The 21,976-nt window shown below is 42.4% G+C and overlaps 1 long non-coding RNA gene across 1 annotated transcript; it reads right to left on the reverse strand.

Moving 5' to 3' along the window:
- Window positions 1–15,292: 15,292 nt before the first annotated feature.
- On the reverse strand, window positions 15,293–21,462 carry LOC145487593 (uncharacterized). The gene is made up of 2 exons (XR_014049424.1): window positions 20,573–21,462; window positions 15,293–17,696 (listed from the first exon to the last, which is right to left on the reverse strand). It is a non-coding gene; the product is annotated as an uncharacterized LOC145487593 (long non-coding RNA).
- Window positions 21,463–21,976: the final 514 nt, after the last annotated feature.

Below are 21,976 nucleotides of genomic sequence, written 5' to 3' on the forward strand. Positions count from 1 at the left end.
TTCAATGCAAAGCAAGGCGATCAGGATTTAATTTAGAGTCCCCGGGACTGGAAAATATGCCCCAAGTTCCGAGAAATCGATCCGAAAATGGTCAAAATCACGATGCGCGTGAGGCGATCTCGGCTACTCTTTCAGTCTTAAAGTGAAGTGGGGCTATATTTCGGCGCAGAAGCTCCAAAGTGGGCGTTCAAAAATTGATGCTCTGCGCATTTCAACGCAAACCAAGGCCATCCGGAGTTAGTTTAGAGTCCCGCGGACTGGAAAATATCCCAAAAGTTTCGTGAAATCGAGCTGAACTTGGTCTAACTCACGATGCGCGTGAGGCTGTCTCGGCTACTATTTCAGTCTGAAAGTGAAGTGGGATTCTATTTCGGCCCAGAAGCTACAAAGAGAGTGTTCAAAAAGCTTTCCTTTGTCCATTTCACTGAAAACCAAGGCCATGAGGAGTTAGTTTAGAGCCCGCGGAAATGGAATATATCCCCCAAGTTCCGGGAAACCGACCCAAAGTTGGTCAAAATCACGATTTGCGCAAGACGGTCTCGGCTACTCTTTCAGTCTTAAAGTAAAGTGGGGCTATATTTCGGTCCAGAAGCTCGAGAGTGAGCGTTCAAAAAGTTTCGCTGTGTCAATTTCACTAAAAACCAAGACAATCAGGAGTTAGTTTAGAGTCCCCGGGACTGGAAAATATCCCCCAAGTTCCGGCAAATCGAGCCGAAGTTGGTCAAAATCACGGTGCGCTTAAGGCGGTGTCGGCTACTCCTTCAGTCTTAAAGTGAAGTGGGGCTCTATTTCGGCCCACAAGCTCAAAGCTCAAAAAAAATTACTGTGTCTATTTCACTGCAAACCAAGGCTACCAGTAGTTAGTTTAGAGTCACCGGGAGTGGAATGTATTTCCCAAGTTCCGGAAAATCGAGAAGACGTTGGTCAAAATCACGATGCGCGTAAGACGGTCTCGGCTACTCTTTCAGTCTTAAAGTGAAGTGGGGCTACATTTCGGCCCAGAAGCTCAAAAGTGAGCGTTCAAAAAGTTTAGCTGTATCCATTTCAAAGCAAACGAAGGCCATCAGGGGTTACTTAAGAGTCCGCAGGACTGGAAAGTATCCCCCAAGTTCCGGTAAATCGAGCCGAAGTTGGTCAAAATCACGATGTGCGTAAGGTGGTCTCGGCTACTCTTTCAGTCTTAAAGTGAAGTGGGGCTATATTTCGGCCCAGAAGCTCGAAAGGGAGTGTTTAAAATGTTTTGCTCTGTCACTTTCAGTGCAAACCAAGGCCATCAGAAGTTAGTTTAGAGTCCCCAGGACTGGAGAATATCCCCCAAGTCCCGGGAAATCGAGCCGAAGTTGATCAAATTCATGATGCGCGTAACGTGGTCTCGGCTACTGTTTCAGTCCTAAAGTGAAGTGTGGCTATATTTCGGCCCACAAGCTAGAAAGTGAGCGTTCAAAAAGTTTTGTTGTGTCCATTTTACTTCAAAACAAGGCCATCAGGACTTAGTTTAGCGTTTAAGGGACTGCAAAATATCCCCCAAGTTCCGGGAAATCCATTCGAAGTTCGTCAAAATTACGATGCGCGTAAGGCGGTCTCATCTACTCTTTCAGTCTTAAAGTAAAGTGGGGCTATATTTCTGCCCAGAAGCTCCAAAGTTGTGCTCTGTCCATTTCACTGAAAACCAAGGCCATCAGGAGTTACTGTAGAGTCCCTTTGACTGGAATACATCCCCTAAGTTTCGGGAAATAAAGGCGAAATTGGTCAAAACAACGATTCGCTCAAGACGGTCTCGCCTACTCTTTCAGTCTTAAAGTAAAATGGGGCTCTATTTCGGCCCAGAAGCTCGAGAGTGAGCGTTCAAAAACTTTCGCTGTGTCCATTTCACTGCAAACCAAGACAAGCAGGAGTTAGTTGAGAGTCCCCGGGACTGGAAAATATCCCCCAAGTTCCGGGAAATCAACCCGAAGTTTGTCAAAATCACCACGCACGTAAGGCGGTCTCGGCTACTCTTTCAGTGTTAAAGTAATGGGGGGCTATATTTTGGCCCAGAAGCTGGAAATTGAGCGTTCAAAAAGTTTTGCTGGCTCCATTTTACTGCAAACCAAGGCCATCCGAAATGAGTTTAGAGTCCTCAGAACTGGAATATATCCCCTTAGTTCCGGCAAATCGTGCCGAAGTCGCTCAAAATCACGATGCACGTAAGGCGGTCTCGGCTACTCTTTCAGTCTTCAAGTGAAGTGGGGTTCTATTTCGGTCCAAAAGCTCGAAAGCGTGCGTTCAAAAACTTTTTCTGTTTCCGTTTCACTGGAAACCAAGACCAGCACGAGTTAGTTTAGAGTCCCCGAGACTGGAAAATGTTTCGCAAGTTCCAGGAAATCGAGCCGAAGTTGATCAAAATCACGATGCGCAAAACGTGGTCTCGGCTACTGTTTGAGTCTTAAAGTGAAGTATGGCTATATTTCGGCCCACAACCTCGAAAGTGAGCCTTCAAAAAGCTTTGCTGTGTCCATTTCACTGCAAAACAAGGCCATCGGCACCTAGTTTAGCGTCCAAGAGACTGGAAAATATCCCCCAAGTTCCGGGAAATCCATCCGAAGTTTGTCAAAATCACGATGCGCGTAAGGCGGTCTCGGCTACTTTTTCAGTATTAAAGTAAAGTGGGCTATATTTCGGCCCAGAAGCTTGAAGGTGAGCGTTCAAAAAGTTTTGCTGTCTCCATTTCACTGCAAACCAAGGCCATCAAGAGTTAGTTTAGAGTTCCTGGGACTGGAAAATATCCCCCAAGTTCCGGAATATCGACCCGAAGTTGGTCAAAATCACGATGCGCGCACGCCGGTCTCGGCTACTCTTTAAGTCGTAAGTGATGTGGGACTATATTTCGGCCTAAAAGCTCGAAAGGGTTCGTTCAAAAACTTGTGCTGTGTGAATTTCACTGCAAACCATGGCCATCAGGAGTTAGTTTAGAGTCCCCGGGACTGGAAAAGATTCCCCAAGTTCCAGGAAAGCGAGCAGAAGTTGCTCAAAATCACGATGCGCGTAACGCGGTCTCGGCTACTGTTTCAGTCTTAAAGTGAAGTGTGGCTATATTTAGGCCCACAATATCGAAAGTGAGCGTTCAAAGAGTTTTGCTGTGTCCATTTGACTGCAAACCAAGGCAATCAGGAGTTAGTTTAGAGTCCCCGAAACTGGAAAATATTCTCCAAGTTCCAAGAAATGGCGCCAAAGTTGATGAAAATTACGATGCGCGTAACGGGCTCTCGGTTATTCTTTCAGTCTTAAATTCAAGTAGGGCTATATTGCGGCACTGAAGCTCGAAGGTGAGCGTTCAGAATGTTTTGCTGTGTTCATTAAACTGCAAACCAAGGTTATCGGGAGTTAGTTTAGCGTCCCCGGGACTTTAAATTATTCGCCAACTTCCGGGAAATCGAGCAAAAGTGGCCCAAAATCACGATGGCGTAAGGCGGTCTCGACTACTCTTTCAGTCTTAAAATTAAGGGGGGCTATATTTCGACCTAGAAGCTCGAGACCGGGCGTGCGCTAATTTTACCTGTGTCCATTTCACTGACATCTTAGGCCATCAGGAGTTAGTTTAGAGTCCTTAGGAATGGAAAATATTTCCCAAATTCTGGCAGATCGAGCCAAAGTTGCTCAAAATCACGATGCGCGTAAGGCGGTCTCGGCTACTCTTTCAGTCTTAAAATGAAGTGGGGCTATATTTCGGCCGAGAAGCTCAACACCGAGCGTGCGCTCCTTTTGCCTGTGTACATATCACTGAAAACTAAGTTCATCAGGAGGTCACATAGAGTCCTCGGGACTGGAAAATATTGCCCGAATTCCGGCAAATCGAGCCAAAGATGCTGAAAATCACGATGCGCGTAAGGCGGTCTCGGCTACTCGTTTACTCCGAAAAAGAAGTGGGGCTATATTTCGGTTCTACAAGCTCGACACCGAGCGTGCTCTCCTTTTACCTGTGTCCATTTCACTAAGAACTAAGTCCATCAGGAGATAGTTTAGAATCCTCGAGACTGGAAGCTATCCTCCAACTTGCGGCAAATTGAGCCATACTTTCTTAAAATTACGATAGGTGTACGGCAGTTTCGTTTACTCTTTCAGTCTTAAAATGAACTGGGGCTACATTTCGGCCTAGAAGCTCGACACCGAGCGTGCGCTCCTGTTACCCGTTACCATTTTACTGAAAACTAAGGCCATCAAGATTTAGGGTAGAGTCCTCGGGACTGGAAAATATCCCCCAAGTTTTGGCATATCGAGCCATAGTGGCTAAAAATTTCGATGCGCTTAAGGCGTTTTCGTGTACACTTTCAGTCTTAAAATAAAGTGGGGCTACATTTGGGCCTACAATCTGGAAACCGAGCGTGCGCTCCTTTTACCTGTGTCCATTTCACTAAAAACCAAGGCATTCAGGAGTTACTTTAGAGCTTCCGGGACTGGAAAATATCCCCCAAGTCCCAGGAAATCAAGCCGAAGTTCGACAAAATTACCATGCGCGTAAGGCGGTCCCGGCTACTCTTTCAGTCTTAAAGTGAAGTGGGGCTATATTTCGGCCCAGAAGCTCGAAAGTGAACGTTCAAAAAGTTTGGCTGTGTCCATTTCACTGAAAACCAAGGCCATCAGGAATTAGCTTAGAGTGCTCGGGACTGGGAATTATCTCCCAAGTTCCGGGAAATCGAGCCGAAGTAGCCCAAAATCACGATGCGCGTAAGGCGGTCTCGGCTAGTCTTTCAGTCTTAAAGTGAAGTAGGGCTATGCTTCGGCCCAGAAGCTCAAAAGTGAGCGTTCAAAAAGTTGTGCTGTGTCCATTTCACTGCAAACCGAGGAAATCAGGAGTTACTTTAGAGTCCCCGGTACCGGAAAATATCCCCCATTTCCCGGGAAATCGAGCCAAAGCTGGTCAACATCACGATGCGCGTAAGGCGGTCCCGGTTACTCTTTCATTTTTCAAGTGAACTGGGGCAATATTTCCCCCCAGAAGCTCGAAAGTGAGCGTTCAAAAAGTTGTGCTGTGTCCATTTCACTCCAGAACAAGGCCAGCAGGAGTTACTTTAGAGTCCGCGGGACTGGAAAATATCTCCCAAGTTCCGGGAAATCGAGCCGAAAGTGGTCAAAATTACGATGGGCGTAAGGCGGTCTCGGCTACTCTTTCACTCTTAAAGTGAAGTGGAGCTATATTTCGGCCCAGAAGCTCAAAAGTGAGCGTTCAAAAAGTTTTGCTGTGTCCATTTTACTGCAGACCAAGGACGTCGGGGGCCAGTTTAGAGTCCCCGGGACTGGAAAATATCCCCCAAGTTCCGGGAAATTTAACCGAAGTTGGTCAAAATCACGACGCGCGTACGGCGGTCTCGGCTACTCTTTCAGTCTTAAAGTGAATTGGGGCAATATTTCGGCCCAGAAGCTCGAAACTGAGTGTTTAAAAAGTTTTGCTGTCTCCATTTTACTGCAAAACAAGGCCATCACAACTTAGTTTAGCGTCAAAGGAACTGGAAATATCCCCCAAGTTACGGGAAATCCATCCGAAGTTACTCAAAATCACCATGCGCTTAAGGGGGTCTCGGCTACTCTTTCAGTCTTAAGGTAAAGTGGGCTTAGATTTAACTCCAGAAGCTCGAAAGTAACGGTTCAAAAATTTTTGTGTCTATTTCACTCACATCTTAGACAATGAGGAGTGAGTTTAGAGACTTTGGGACTGGAAAATATCTCCCAAGTTTCGCCAGATCGAGCCGAAGATACTCAAAATCACAATGCGCGTAAGGCGCTCCCGCCTACTCTTTCAGTCTTAAAAAGAAGTAGGGCTATATGTCGGCCAGCAAGCTCGAAAGTGCGCGTTCAAAAAGTGTGCCTGTGTCCATATTACTGGAAACCAAGGCCATCAGGAGTTAGTTTAGAGTCCCCGGGACTGGAAAATATCCCCCTATTTCCGGGAAATCGAGCCGAAGTATCCCAAAATCACGATGCGCGTAAGGCGGTCTCGGCTACTCTTTCAGTCTTCAAGTTAAGTGGGGCTATATTTCGAGCCATAAGCTCAAAAGTCAGCGTTCAAAAAGTTTTGCCGTGTCCATTTAACTGCAAACTAAGGCCGTGGTAAATTAGTTTAGCTCCCCCGGGAATTGAAAATATTCGCCAACTTCCGGCAAATCGAGCCGAAGTTGGTCAAAGTTACGATGCGCGTAAGGCGGTCTCGGCTACTCTTTCAGTCTTAAAGTGAAGTATGGCTATATTTCGGCCGAGAAGCTCGAAAGTGAGCGTTAAAAAAATGTGGTGTGCCCATTTCACTGCAAACCAAGGCCATCAGCAGTTCGTTTAGAGTCCCCGAGACTGGAATATATCCCCGAAGTTCCGGGAAATCGAACGGAAGTTGGTCAAAATCACGATGCGCGTAAGACGGTCTCGGCTACTCTTTCAGTCTTAAAGTAAAGTGGGGCTATATTTCGGCCCAGAAGCTCGGAAGAGAACCTTTAAAAAGTTACGCTTTGTGCATTTAACTGCAAACCAACGCCATCAGGAGTTAGTTTAAAGTCCCCCGGACTGGAAAATATCCCCCAAGTTCCGGGAAATCGAGCTGAACTGGGCCAAAATCACGATGCTCGTAAGGAGGTCTCGGCTACTATTTCAGTCTTAAAGTGAAATACGGTTGTATTTCGGCCCAGAAGCTCGAAACTGAGCGTTCAAAAAGTTTTACTGCGTCCATTTCAGATCAAACCAAGGCCATCAGGAGTTAGTTTAGAGTCCCCGGGACTTGAAAATGTCGCCAAAATTCTAGAAAATCGAGCAGAAGTTGCTAAAAATCACGATGCGCGTAAGGCAGTCTCGCCTACTCTTTCAGTCTTAAAGTGAAGTGGGGCTATATTTCTTCCCAGAAGCTCGAAAATAAGCGTTCAAAAAGTGTTACCTTCTTCAGTTCACTGCAAACCAAGGCCATCAGGAGTTAGTTTAGACTTCTCGGGACTGGAAAATTTTGCCCAAGTTCGGGGAAATCGGGCCGAATTTTGTCAAAATCACGATGCGCGTAAGGCTGTCTCGGCTAATCTTTGATTCTTAAAGTGAACTGGGGCTATATTTCGGCCGAGAAGCTAGAAAGTGAAAGTTCAAAAAGTTTTCCTGTGTTCATTTCACTGCAAACCAAGGCCATCAGGAGTTAGTTAAGACTCCTCGAGACTGGACAATATCGCCCAAGTTCGGGGAAATCGAGCCGAAGTTTGTCAAAATCACGATGCGCGTAAGGCGGTCTGGGCTACTCTTTGATTCTTAAAGTGAACTGGGGCTATATTTCGGCCCAGAAGCTCGAAAGTGAAAGTTCAAAACGTTTTGCTGTGTCCATTTCACTGCCAACCAAGGCCATCAGGAGTTAGTTAAGACTCCTCGAGACTGGACAATATCGCCCAAGTTCGGGGAAATCGAGCCGAAGTTTGTCAAAATCACGATGCGCGTAAGGCGGTCTGGGCTACTCTTTGATTCTTAAAGTGAACTGGGGCTATATTTCGGCCCAGAAGCTCGAAAGTGAGCGTTCAAAAAGTTTTGCTCTCTCAATTTAACTGAAAACCAAGGTCATCATGAGTTAGTTTAGAGTCCGCGGGACTAAAAAATATCCCTTAAGTTCTGGCAACTCAAGCCGAAGTTGGTCAAAATCACGATGCCTCTAAGACGGTCTCGGCTACTATTTCAGTCTTAAAGTGAAGTGGAGCTATATTTCGGCCCAGAATTTCGAAAGTAAGCGTTCAAAAAAATTTGCTGTGTCCATTTCACTGCAGACCAAGGCCATCAGTTTAGAGTCCTTGGAACTTGAATATATCCCAGAAGTTTCGGGAAATCGAGCCGAAGTTGGTAAATCACGATGCGCGTAAGACGGTCTCGACTACTCTTTCAGTCTTAAACTGAAGTGGGGCTATATTTCGGCTCAGAAGCCCGAAGGGGAGCGTTGAAAAAGTTTTGCTCTCTCCATTTCAATGCAAACCAAGGCAATCAGGCGTTACTTTACAGTCCCCGGTACCGGAAAATATTCCCCATTTCCTGGGAAATCGAGCCAAAGTTGGTCAAAATCACGATGCGCGTAAGGCGGTCTCGGCTATTCTTTCATTCTAAAAGTGAACTCGGGCTATATTTCGGCCCAGAAGCTCGAAAGTGAAAGTTCAAAAAATTTTGCTGTGTCCATTTCACCGAGAACCAAGCCACATCAGGAGATAGCTTACAGTCTCCGGGACAGCAAAATATCCCCCAAGTTCCGGGAAATCGAGCCGAAGTTTGTGAAAATCACGATGCGCGTAAAGCAGTCTCGGCTACTCTTTTAGTCTTAAAGTGACGTGGCTGTATATTTTGGCCCAGAAGCTCGAAAGTGAGCGTTCAAAAAGTTATGCTGTGCCCATTTCACTGCAAAGCAAGGCCCTAAGGAAGTAGTTTACAGTCCCCGGAACTGGAAAATATCCTCCAAGGTCCGCCAAATCGAGACGAAGTTGGTCAAAATAACGATTCGCGTAAGGCGGTCTCGGCTACTCTTTGAGTCTGAAAGTGAAGTAGGGCTATATTTCGGTCCAGAAGCTCGAAAGTGAGCGTTCAAAAAGTTTTCCTCTCTCAATTTCACTGAAAACCAAGGCCATCATGAGTTAGTTTAGAGTCCCCGGGAGTGGAAAATATCTTTTAAGTTCTGGCAACTCAAGCCGAAGTTGGTCAAAATCACGATGCTCCTAAGGCGGCCTCGGCTACTCTTTGGGTCTTAAAGTGAAGTGCGGCTCTATTTCGGCCCAGAAGCTCCAAAGCGAGCGCTGCAAAAAATTTGCTGTGTCCATTTCACTGCAAACAAAGGCCATCAGGAATTAGTTTAGAGTGCCCGGGACTGCAATATATTTCCCAAGTTCCGGAAAATCGAGAAGACGTTGGTCAAAATCACGATGCGCGCAAGACGGTCTTGGCTAGTCTTTCAGTCTTAAAGTGAAGTGGGGCTATATTTCGGCCCAGAAGCTCAAAAGTGAGCTTCAAAAAGTTTTGCTGTATCCATTTCAATGCAAACGAAGGCCATCAGGGGTTACTTAAGAGTCTTCGGGACTGGAAAATATCCCCCCAAGTTCAGGGAAATTTAGCCGAAGTTGGTCAAAATCACGGTGCGCGTTAGGCGGTCTCGTTTACTGTTTCAGTCTTAAAGTGAAGTGAGGCTTTATTCCTGCCCAGGATCTTGAAAGTGAGGGTTCAAAAAGTTTCCCTGTGTTTATTTGACTGCAAACCAAAGCCATCAGAAGCTAGTTTAGAGTCCCCGGGACTGGAAAATATCCCCCAACTTCCGGGAAATCGAGCCGAAGTTGGTCAAAATCACGACTTGCGTAAGGTAGTGTCGGCTACTCTTTCAGTCTTAGAGTGAAGTGGGGCTATATTCCGGGCGAGAAGCCCGAAAGTGAGCGTTCAAAAAAATTTTGCTGTGTTCATTTCACTGCAAACCAAGGCTATCAGGAGTTAGTTTAGCGTCCCCGGGACAAGAAAATATGCCCCAAGGTCCGGGAAATTGAGCCGAGGTTGGTCAAAATCACGATGCCCCTAAAGTGGTCTCGGCTACTCTTTCTGTCTTAAAAGTGAAGTGGGGCTATATTTCGGGCCAGAAGCCCGAACGTGAGCCTTCAAAAAGTTTTGCTTTGTCCATTTCACTGCAAACCAATGCCATCAGGGGTTAGTTTAGAGTTCCCGGGACTGAAAAATATTGCCCAAGTTCCGGGGAATCGAACCGAAGTTGAACAAAATCACGATGCACGAAATGCGGTATCGGCTACTGTTTCAGTCTTAAAGTGAAGTTGGGCTATATTTCGGCCCAGAAGCCCGAAAGTGAGCCTTCAAAAAGTTTTGCCGTGTTGTTTGACTGAAAAACAAGGCCATCACGAGTTAGTTTAGGGTCCCCGGGACTGGAAAATATTCCCCAAGTTCCGGGAAAGCGAGCCGAAGTTGATCAAAATCACGATGCGCGCAAGACGGTCTCGGCTACTCTTTCAGTCTTAAAGTGAAGTGGGATTTTATTTCGGCACAGAAGCTACAAAGAGAGTGTTCAAAAAGCTTTCCTTTGTCCATTTCACTGAAAACCAAGGGCATCAGGAGTTAGTTTAGAGCCCGCGGAAATGGAATATATCCCCCAAGTTCCGGGAAACCGACCCAAAGTTGGTCAAAATCACGATTTGCGCAAGACGGTCTCGGCTACTCTTTCAGTCTTAAAGTAAAGTGGGGCTATATTTCGGTCCAGACGCTCGAGAGTGAGCGTTCAAAAAGTTTCGCTGTGTCCATTTCACTGAAAACCAAGACAATCAGGAGTTAGTTTAGAGTTCCCGTGACTGGAAAATATCCCCCAAGTTCCGGCAAATCGAGCCGAAGTTGGTCAAAATCACGGTGCGCTTAAGGCGGTGTCGGCTACTCCTTCAGTCTTAAAGTGAAGTGGGGCTCTATTTCGGCCCACAAGCTCAAAGCTCAAAAAAAATTACTGTGTCTATTTCACTGCAAACCAAGGCTATCAGTAGTTAGTTTAGAGTCCCCGGGAGTGGAATATATTTCCTAAGTTCCGGAAAATCGAGAAGACGTTGGTCAAAATCACGATGCGCGTAAGACGGTCTCCGCTACTCTTTCAGTCTTAAAGTGAAGTGGGGCTATATTTCGGTCCAAAAGCTCAAAAGTGAGCGTTCAAAAATTTTGCTGTATCCATTTCAATGCAAACCAAGGCCATCAGGGGTTACTTAAGAGTCCCCGGGACTGGAAAATATCCCCAAAGTTCCGTTAAATCGAGCCGAAGTTGGTCAAAATCACGATGCGCGTAAGGCGGTCTCGGCTACTGTTTCAGTCTTCAGGTGAAGTGGGGCTATATTTTGGGCCCAGAAGCCCGAAAGTGAGCCTTCAAAAAGTTTTGCTGTGTTCTTTGACACGAGTTAGTTTACCGTCCCTGGCACTGGAAAATATTCCCCAAGTTTCGGTAAATCGAGCTGAAGTTGGTCAAAATCACGATGCTCCCAAAGCGGTCTCGGCTACCCTTTCAGGCTTAAAGTGAAGTGGGGCTATATTTCTGTCCAGAAGCTCGAAAGTGAGCGTTCAAAAAGTTTTGCTGTGTGCATTTCACTGCAAACCAAAGCTATCAAAAGATAGTTTAGGGTCCCCGAGACTGGAAAATATTCCCCAAGTTCCGGGAGATCCACCCGAAGTTTGTCAAAATCACAATGCGCGTAAGGTGGTCTCGGTTACTCTTTAAGTCTTAAAGTAAAGTGGGGTTTTATTTCGGCCAAGAAGGTCGAAGGTGAGCGTTCAAAAAGTTTTGCTCTGTCCATTTCACTGCAAACCAAGGTCATGAGGAGTTAGTTTAGAGTTCCAGGGACTGGAAAATATCCCCCAAGTTCCGGAATATCGACCGGAAGTTTGTCAAACTCACGATTGGAGCAAGGCGGTCTCGGCTACTCTTTCAGTCTTAAGTGAAGTGGGGCTATATTTCGGCCCAGAAGCTCGAAAGTGTGCGTTGAAAAAATTGTGCTGTGTCCATTTCAATGCAAACCAAGGCCATCAGGAGTTCGTTTAGAGTCCCCGGGACTGGAATATATCCCCAAGTCCCGGGAACTGCAGCCGAAGTTGATCAAATTCATGATGCGCGTAACGTGGTCTCGGCTACTCTTTCAGTCTTAAAGTCAAGTGTGGCTAAATTTTGGCCCACAAGCTAGAAAGTGAGCGTTCAAAAAGTTTTGCTGTGTCCGTTTCACTTCAAAACAACGCCATCAGGACTTAGTTTAGGGTCCCCGGGACTGGAAAATATTCCCCAAGTTCCGGGAAAGCGAGCCGAAGTTCATCAAAATCACGATGCGCGAAATGCGCTCTCGGCTACTGTTTCAGTCTTAAAGTAAAGTGTGCCTATATTTCCGCCCACAAGCTCGAAAGTGAGCGTTCAAAAAGTTTTGCTCTGTCCATTTCAATGCAAAGCAAAGCAATCAGGAGTTAGTTTAGAGTCCCCGGGACTGGAAAATTTCCCCCAAGTTCCGAGAAATCGATGCGAAAATGGTCAAAATCACGATGCGCCTAAGGCGATCTCGGCTACTCTTTCAGACTTAACGTGAAGTTGGGCTATATTTCGGCCAGAAGCTCCAAAGTGGGCGTTCAAAAATTTATGCTGTGCGCATTTCAGAGCAAACCAAGGCCATCCGGAGTTAGGTTAGAGTCCCCCGGACTGGAAAATATCCCAAAAGTTGCGTTAAATCGAGCTGAACTTGGTCTAACTCACGTTGCGCGTGAGGCGGTCTCGGCTACTATTTCAGTCTGAAAGTGAAGTGGGATTCTATTTCGGCCCAGAAGCTACGAAGAGAGTGTTCAAAAAGCTTTCCTTTGTCCATTTCACTGAAAAGCAAGGCCATCAGGAGTTAGTTTAGAGCCCGCGGAAATGGAATATATCCCCCAAGTTCCGGGAAACCGACCCGAAGTTGGTCAAAATCACGATTTGCGCAAGACGGTCGCGGCTCCTCTTTGTCTTAAAGTAAAGTCGGGCTATATTTCGGTCCAGAAGCTCGAGAGTGAGGGTTCAAAAAGTTTTGCTGTGTCTATTTGACTGCAAACCAAGGCTATCAGTAGTTAGTTTAGAGTCCCCGGGAGTGGAATGTATTTCCCAAGTTCCGGAAAATCGAGAAGACGTTGGTCACAATCACGATGCGCGTAAGACGGTCTCAGCTACTCTTTCAGTCTTAAAGTGAAGTGGGGCTATATTTCGGCCCAGAAGCTCAAAAGTGAGCGTTCAAAAAGGTTTGCTGTATCCATTTCAATGCAAACCAAGGCCCTCAGGGGTTACTTAAGAGTCCTCGGGACTGGAAAATATCCCCCAAGTTCCGGTAAATCGAGCCGAAGTTGGTCAAAATCACGATGTGCGTAAGGTGGTCTCGGCTACTCTTTCAGTCTTAAAGTGAAGTGGGGCTATATTTCGGCCCAGAAGCTCGAAAGTGAGTGTTTAAAAGTTTTGCTCTGTCACTTTCAGTGCAAACCAAAGCCATCAGAAGTGAGTTTAGAGTCCCCGGGACTGGAGAATATCCCCCAAGTCCCGGGAAATCGAGCCGAAGTTGATCAAATTCATGATGCGCGTAACGTGGTCTCGGCTACTGTTTCAGTCCTAAAGTGAAGTGTGGCTATATTTTGGCCCACAAGCTCGAAAGTGAGCGTTTAAAAAGTTTTGTTGTGTCCATTTTACTTCAAAACAAGGCCATCAGGACTTAGTTTAGCGTCCAAGGGACTGCAAAATATCCCCCAAGTTCCGGGAAATCCATTCGAAGTTCGTCAAAATTACGATGCGCGTAAGGCGGTCTCATCTACTCTTTCAGTCTTAAAGTAAAGTGGGGCTATATTTCTGCCCAGAAGCTCCAAAGTTGTGCTCTGTCCATTTCACTGAGAACCAAGGCCATCAGGAGTTACTGTAGAGTCCCTTTGACTGGAATATATCCCCCAAGTTTCGGGAAATAAACGCGAAATTGGTCAAAATCACGATTCGCTCAAGACGGTCTCGCCTACTCTTTCAGTCTTAAAGTAAAATGGGGCTCTATTTCGGCCCAGGATCTCGAGAGTGAGCGTTCAAAAACTTTCGCTGTGTCCATTTCACTGCAAACCAAGACAAGCAGGAGCTAGTCGAGAGTCCCCGGGACTGGAAAATATCCCCCAAGTTCCGGGAAATCAACCCGAAGTTTGTCAAAATCACGATGCACGTAAGGCGGTCTCGGCTACTCTTTCAGTGTTAAAGTAATGGGGGGCTATATTTTGGCCCAGAAGCTCGAAATTGAGCGTTCAAAAAGATTTTCTTGGTCCATTTTACTGCAAACCAAGGGCCTCAGGAATTAGTTTAGAGTCCTCAGAACTGGAATATATCCCCTTAGTTCCGGCAAATCGAGCCGAAGTTGCTCAAAATCACGAATGCACGTAAGGCGGTCTCGGCTACTCTTGCAGTCTTAAAGTGAAGTGGGCCTATATTTCGGCCCAGAAGCTCGAAAGTATGCGTTCAAAAACTTTTTCTGTTTCCCTTTCACTGCAAACCAAGACTAGCACGAGTTAGTTTAGAGTCCCCGGGACTGGAAAATATATCGCAAGTTCCGGGAAATCGAAAAGAAGTTGATCAAAATCACGATGCGCGAAACGTGGTCTCGGCTACTGTTTGAGTCTTAAAGTGAAGTATGGCTATACACTGGAAAAGTTCAAAATTTACAGAGTATGTAAATAACATGTAATTAACATGTAAATAATCAGAAAGAGACTGTAAAGATTAATTTACATGATTTTTCCCCTTTTACATGTTTTAGAGGTTTCATGTAAAAAACATGTAAATATTTCAAGTGAAACATGTAAATGATGAAGAAAACACTGTAAATGTTTCAAAGCAAAGGGCTAAGATCATGTAAATAACATGTAAACTGTTCCTGCAAATACTGTAAATAGCCTGTAAATTTCTTGTGATTCAACCTGGAAACCCGTAAATAACATGTAAATTTAATACAGGGAGGCTGCCATAATACTGTAAATAACATGTAAATGAAAAGGGGAGGCTGTAAACATGTAAATAAAAAAAATGGAGGCTGTAAATAACATGGAAAATGAAAACAGGAGCCTGTAAATAATGTGTAAATCAAAAAAGGGAGCCTGTAAATAACGTGTAAATCGAAAAAGGGAGTCTGTAAATAACATGGAAATCAAAAAAGGAGCCCATAAAAAACATGTAAATCGAAAAAGGGAACCTGTAAATAACATGTAACTCGTAAAAGGGAACCTGTAAATAAGATGTAAATGGAAAAAAGGAGCCTGTAAAATAACATGTAAATCGAAAAAGGGAACCTGCAAATAACATGGAAATTGAAAAGGGGAGCCTGTAAATAACCTGTAAATTGAAAAAGAGAGCCTGCAAAGAACATGGATATCGAAAAAGGGAGCCTGTAAATAACCTGTAAATCGAAAAAGGGAGCCTGTAAATAACATGTAAATCGAAAAAGGGAGCCTGTAAATAACATGTAAATGGAAAAAGAGAGCCTGTAAATAACATGGAAATTGAAAACGTGAGCCTGTAAATAACGTGTAAATCGAAAAAGGGAGCCTGTAAATAACTTGCAAATCGAAAAAGGGAGCCTGTAAATAGCATGTAAACGGAAAAAGAGAGCCTGTAAATAACATGGAAATCGAAAAAGGGAACCTGCAAATAACATGGAAATTGAAAAGGGGAGCCTGTAAATAACCTGTAAATTGAAAAAGAGAGCCTGCAAAGAACATGGATATCGAAAAAGGGAGCCTGTAAATAACCTGTAAATCGAAAAAGGGAGCCTGTAAATAACTTGCAAATCGAAAAAGGGAGCCTGTAAATAGCATGTAAACGGAAAAAGAGAGCCTGTAAATAACATGGAAATCGAAAAAGGGAACCTGCAAACGAAACGAAACGAAATCGAAAAAGCATGTAAACGGAAAAAGAGAGCCTGTAAATAACATGGAAATCGAAAAAGGGAACCTGCAAATAACATGGAAATTGAAAAGGGGAGCCTGTAAATAACCTGTAAATTGAAAGAGAGCCTGCAAAGAACATGGATATCGAAAAAGGGAGCCTGTAAATAACCTGTAAATTGAAAAAGGGAGCCTGCAAATAACCTGTAAATTGAAAAAGTGAGCCTGTAAATAACATGTAAATCAAAAAAGGGAGCCTGGAAATAACCTGGAAATGTAAAAGGGGAGCCTGTAAATAACATGTAAATCGAAAAAGGGAGGGAGAAACCCTGTACGATTAATAACTTGTAAATAATAACTTGAAAAAAAATGCATGGAATGTACTGTTTTATTGTAATCAAATCTGTGGACCTTAATTATAATAGTAGAAAACATGCAAATTTATACAGAATCAGAAATTTATTGCAATCAGAACAAACTCAGTAAAATTCAAATGGTTTTTATATGCCATGAATAAGGTTTACAATGTACACATTGCAACAAATAAAACATGTTTTCTTTTCTTTCTATCTATAACAAGACGACTTAAATGTAATTTTGTGCATGGCCAAAATATTTTAAAATACCATGACTGAGCTCCTTTAACCGAATTCAAGCACTTTTCAAGAAGACTACTAAAATTCAAGACCATTTCAAGATTGTGCAAAACCATGTCATATTCAACTCTATTTAATTCATAAATAATAAAATGATTAAGAACTATACTGTTGTCAGCTACAACTAGTGAAAATTTTGCAATTTAGGCGTATTACTCAATTAAAATTGTTTGCAAATGGATACCTGTCTTAAATATATACTAAATTCACAAAGTCAAATGTAACATAATGATAATAATTTTGTCATAAAATGAATGAATAAACTGTTTTTTTTTCTTACTAAGTAATTAATGCAGGATTAAATTAGCCTTAATAATTATTATGAAAAATGTGGGAGGCACGATGGCCTCGTAGTTACATGTAGTGCGCTCAACTCCTGATCGAGCGGTCCGGGTTCAAACCCTAGGCAGGTACATTCTGTTGTGTTGTTGGGCAACACACTTTACTCTCAGTGCCTCTCCACCCAGGTGAATAAGTGGGTACCAGCGAGTTTAACGGTGGGGTAACCCTGCAATGGACTGGCATCTCATCCAGGGGGAGTAGAAATAGTCCTAGTCGCTTCCTGCTACAGAAAGTGGGAAAAGCTCCAGTCTTTTGGGCCACGTGACTCATATGCAGTCTTTACCTTTACCTTATTATGAAAATTACTGCAATGTAAGTGTGAAATATTGATCAACTTTTTTCATAGAGTGAATTGTTCTTTTGAAATAACAGAAAATAGGGAGAAAAAACATTTACCACAAGATAGAGATTGACATTTTAAATTCATCATAAAAACATTCATGCCAAAGGAATACTACATTGCATAACATAAAACAAGGCTTCTGACATCTTTTAGGCTATGTTTACAAAGTCACAGTTTCCTTCTTTTTCCAAAACTGTACGGAATCCAAACAGGACAAACATTTTGGACCCCTGACAAAACATTCACTGTAAACAATATTCAAAATTTTACTTTTTCTTTTTGTGATAAAAAAAACTGTACTGTAAAAAAAAAATTCATAGGGACCTGTTGAAATTGAAAGGCCTACCTAGTACCATAGTTCCCATAACACATCATAAGTTAATAAATTATTGTTCTGGTACTACATGTATGTAAACATAGCCTTTGCTTTTTATGATGAAATCTTATAGCTGCTGTATTGAACAATAAGTATCAACCTAGCAATCTAAGATATTCAAATTTAATGCTAATTCACTAACACAGGTACAGTGTAGGTGATACTTCAAAGCATTAAAAATAATGTTTAAAGTGGTTGAATTTATGCCAGAAAGTGTTGAAGATCACCATGTTAGACTGTAATGCACCAAGGGCCCATTTCTCGAAGGTCCCAAAAAGTTTTCGCACCCAGAAAGCCATACCAAATCTGAAATCTTATGCTTACAGAGCTGTTTTATTCGCTTATTCTCAATATGAACAGAGGTTTCCTTCACACAAGAAGTTTCAGGCATACACAGCTCTTAGTTTTTAGACACAGCTCAATTAAAGATGGCTTTGTGGGCCCGAAAAGTTTCCAGGGCCTTCAAGAAATGGACCTTGGACCCCTTATAGAGTCATAGGTACTGTAGACTTCTCAGTGGCTGATTTTTTCCTGATCAAGCATCAATGCCAAGGAATATGCATGTATTGACCACTCTCAATTTTACTTCATCCTACAAGTAACATAAAACATTTCGTTAAATAAGATAAGTTATGGCTGAGTATGAATCAGCAAATTCTATGTATGATATCAATCAGCGAATTTTACACTGGAGTTATTATTTTGTTTCTTATCATTCCAATTTATACTGTGACATTTGAAATCAGACTGTAGCCGGTCATGTTGACCGGCCAAAGTAATTTTAGCTCAGTCATGTCTCATTTCTGACTGGTCAAGATATTTACGAAAAAATCAAGTACACATAATGTGAGCCAAATTAAACCCACAAATATAGTTTGTTTGTTCCACTCACTGCTAGACCGTTTAAAGATTGGCTTAATATTTTTCTGAACAGATTTAACCCCAGTCACTCGAATGGCATTCCTATCGATCTTGAATGCATGACAAACAGCAAGTGAATGGTCTTTAGCTGTTCGAACAGATACATGTATGCATTGGTGTGTGTTTTCGTTAGAGGTCATAATAAAAAAGAGATAAAAACTCTCAGATTTACAGTTGGGGATTTGATTGTTTATTCAAGAATGAACAACGTGACCGTCTCAACATGACATGACTGGTCAACATGACCGGCGAGTGAAGTTTTTGGCCGGTCAAGTCACCATACTGGCCAGACATTGCCCGTTGACCGGCCATCGTTTTGAGCCCTGAATATTCATCAATCAAACAGATCTTACATCTACATCTGTAGCTACTGTGTGACAAAAAATTTGCATCTCTGATTGGAAGGCACTGAATGTCAGAGGATGTAGAAGAACTAAACTCAAAATCTGTGGCAGTAACTATTCAATGTTCACTATCTCCTACATTGTAATATTCATGCACAATAAATCAAACTCCTATCAAACAATGTTTAAATAATAAGTCGAGTTATTTGCAGGCACAATTTGATTGTTTCTTACGTACACTTATGCTCTATTGGTGGACAAAGGTACAGATGATGTCATAAAAGTTTGTTTTTGTTTCTTTGTTATGTATTACAAAGCAGACAGATTCTATGTTGTTGTGCATCTGTTCAGTAATAGATCACAGAAGACATCAAAATGTGGTAAAAACATCAGTGACACACGCCTGAAAAATTCACAAATTCTGTGACACACTCTGGTAATGGCTTATGTGACTATTTTTTGTTTTTACCACATTTTGATGTTATCTGTGATCTACTCAAGGCAAGAAAAAACCCAGGTCTGATTTCCTCAGCCAAGTAAATTTTGCTCTTGGGCAAGCGAAAATAGAAGTTCAGTGGCCCAGTGGGCAAGTGAAATTACAATGTAGCATCAGTAGTCTTGTGAGTCTGACTAAAAATGCCAGCTTGATAAATGATAATTTCCAGTCATTCCATTTCAAAACTTAAGACCTAAAAATATGTTAATTATTAGGTTGAAAGCAAGAAATAGTTTGGAATCCGAGTGTACTTCATTCGCATTTGTCCTCTGATTTCCTTACTGGCCACCACACTGGCAGCTAATATTTAAGTGGGGCAAGTGAAAACTGAAATTGACTGGCCCACTGGGCAAGTGACTTACAATTTTTTTCCTGCCCTGCTACAGATGCATGAACAGATGCATGACACATGAAACCTACATGTATTTGGTAAGAGCCCAATTTCATACAAGTAAAATGTACAGCTGTGACAGGGCTCTAAAGTGCTGTCTGGTCATCCCAGGGTAAGGCAATCGATTGAAATAGATCCATAAATTGATATAAATCAATAAATTGAAATTAATGTAAGTGTTATCAGTGCTATTGATCAATGAAATGAAATTTATACTCACATGCTAGAAAAGTTTTAAGTTATCAGTTTGACTTTACCAAATCTATCAGTCATTAGAGAATCAATTGAAAGTTGGTCTCTCTTTGGTAGTTCACCTAAACTGTAGAAAAATTGTGTCCCTCAACACAATGTTTGATTGTAACTTTTTTATGTAGATTTCAAAGGCACTACCAAAAACCCCCAAAACATAGTCCCTGATACATGTATGCCAGCAAAATATTCTGTTTACGAGATACAATGTTATGTTTTTATGCAATTGTATTCATGATTTCATATTTCACTTTAAATCTTTTGTTCATTTCTTTCTTATTAAATGTTGCTTAAAAGATAAGCTAGTATCAGCAAAATTGATAATGGTTATTGAAAATTTGATCACAATCGATGACTCATGACGAATCCTTTTATTGATTTCTGATATCATTGACTAATTTCTATTCATTGTTATGAAATAATCGATTGACTATACTGTGTCGTCCAAGACAAGTAGATATTCCTGCCTAGGCAAGTTACTCTTCCTTTTTTTCAAGTCCTGTGTAGTTTTCACAACAGTTTGAGGTACATGTATACCTCTTTATAAAGTATCATAGTGTTTTTTTTTTTGTGAAAGAAAATACCACAACATTTAACTTACTACAGTATCAGCACCAGTGGGTGCAATGTCCATGTACAGTTGTGTATAACAGCATATTGTAACTTGCATGTAGGTACAACTGTAGACACTTGAGTAACTTCAGAATACTTACTCTAGCATAAGAGAAATTTCTCTGCTGAAGATGGCACATTACATTTTAGCTTACTAGCATTCACATCAGAGGGCAACATAACCTTACAAGAGCATGCATCAGAAAGAATCATGAGGTGCATACATGTATAAGCCAATAACAAATGTCGCATGCTCATGCTCAGTTATCGAGAACAGATAATAACAGATAATAAAGCTCTTTATGCACGGCAGGTAAACATCAACAAAGTCGATTCCACAAGCAATGTAACTTCTCCTTGATAATGACACATTCACAACCAAAGGCAAAACGAAATGTATACGTATCTTGACGTTACTTTACTCTGCTCGTTCAATTTATGCAAAACTTGCTTACCTGTCGTTTTTGTTGCCTGTAATCGCTATCTTCAACTTCTGGGTAACGGTAAACTTTGCCTTGAAACCGTGCACGGTGACGAAGCGAAGGTAGAGTGGATTTTGGCCCGCTAAAAGAGAGCTCGAGTTCGATGTAAGTTCCAACGAACTGCCAAACATGGCGGGAGTACCGAGAGAACCTGGTACCTAACATGAAGACCGCTGATTCCCGCTTGTTGGAGATCGGGCACTCACAAGGCTGGTATGCTCTTATAAAGGGACTGGGATAACAGTGATGGCAATGAAAGCACAAAACGGTAGAAATCACCAAAACAAAAAAACAAAAAAACAAAAAAAAAAAAGAAACAGTGAACATGCAAGGGCAGACTTAGTTGTATTAATCTTACTTGTAGAATGTTCATGTTTCGGAATATTTAACGCTCTAAATCGATGATATTTCGTTCATTCTCAGCGGTTCAGGGGCACAACTGTGACCTCGAACTTTCGCGATATGAAAAGTTTAATGTTTGTTGTTTTCGGATTGTTAAAAATGTCATTTTGGGTACCGAAAAAAAGTCAGCTATCATTTTCGGAAAGGCGATAAGACCTAACGTTTTCGGGAAATGGACAAAAAAGCCCTAATAAGTTCGAGAATACTCAAGCTCCTCTAGAATAACCGAACAGATAAATTTTTTTTTGCGCAACCTAAAATTAACCTACAGAGTTTTGAAAGTACACCAGATAACCTAAAACAGCGTTGAAAAGCATTCGAGAGGGAGCGGTCGTTGGGTGTCCCTTATGGTTCCCTGCCTAACCTAACTCCGCGTCAGTTCAAATTCGGTCACCAGGGCTCTTTCCGTCTTGAACTCACACAACACGTGACGCTTTCATGGTCCTTCATGAATAAATACGTACGTCCGAGAATTAATTTTTCCCTTTTCTAGAGACGTAAGCTTGGGACGCCTGCATGTGCAGTAACAATTCTAGTTTTATTTTGTCGTTGTGGATGCGCGGAAAGTTCACAAGAAGACAGCTTAATTAGTGGGGTGTCGCACCCGTGCAACTTCTAGATTTTCCATTTACATGGTTTTTACATGTTTCTTACAGGCCCCCTTTTTTCATTTACATGCTTTTTACATGTTTCTTACAGGCCCCCTTTTTCATTTACATGGTTTTTACATGTTTCTTACAGCCCCCCTTTTTTCATTTACATGGTTTTTACATGTTTCTTACAGGCCCCCTTTTTTCATTTACATGGTTTTTACATGTTTCTTACAGCCCCCCTTTTTTCATTTACATGGTTTTTACATGTTTCTTACAGCCCCCCTTTTTTCATTTACATGGTTTTTACATGTTTCTTACAGGCCTCCTTTTTTCATTTACATGGTTTTTACAGGGTTACAAACATAACATTTCAAGACTTTTT

The sequence above is a fragment of the Orbicella franksi genome, chromosome 5, assembly GCF_964199315.1.
Source record: "Orbicella franksi chromosome 5, jaOrbFran1.1, whole genome shotgun sequence".
NCBI classification, from domain to species: Eukaryota; Metazoa; Cnidaria; class Anthozoa; order Scleractinia; family Merulinidae; genus Orbicella; species Orbicella franksi.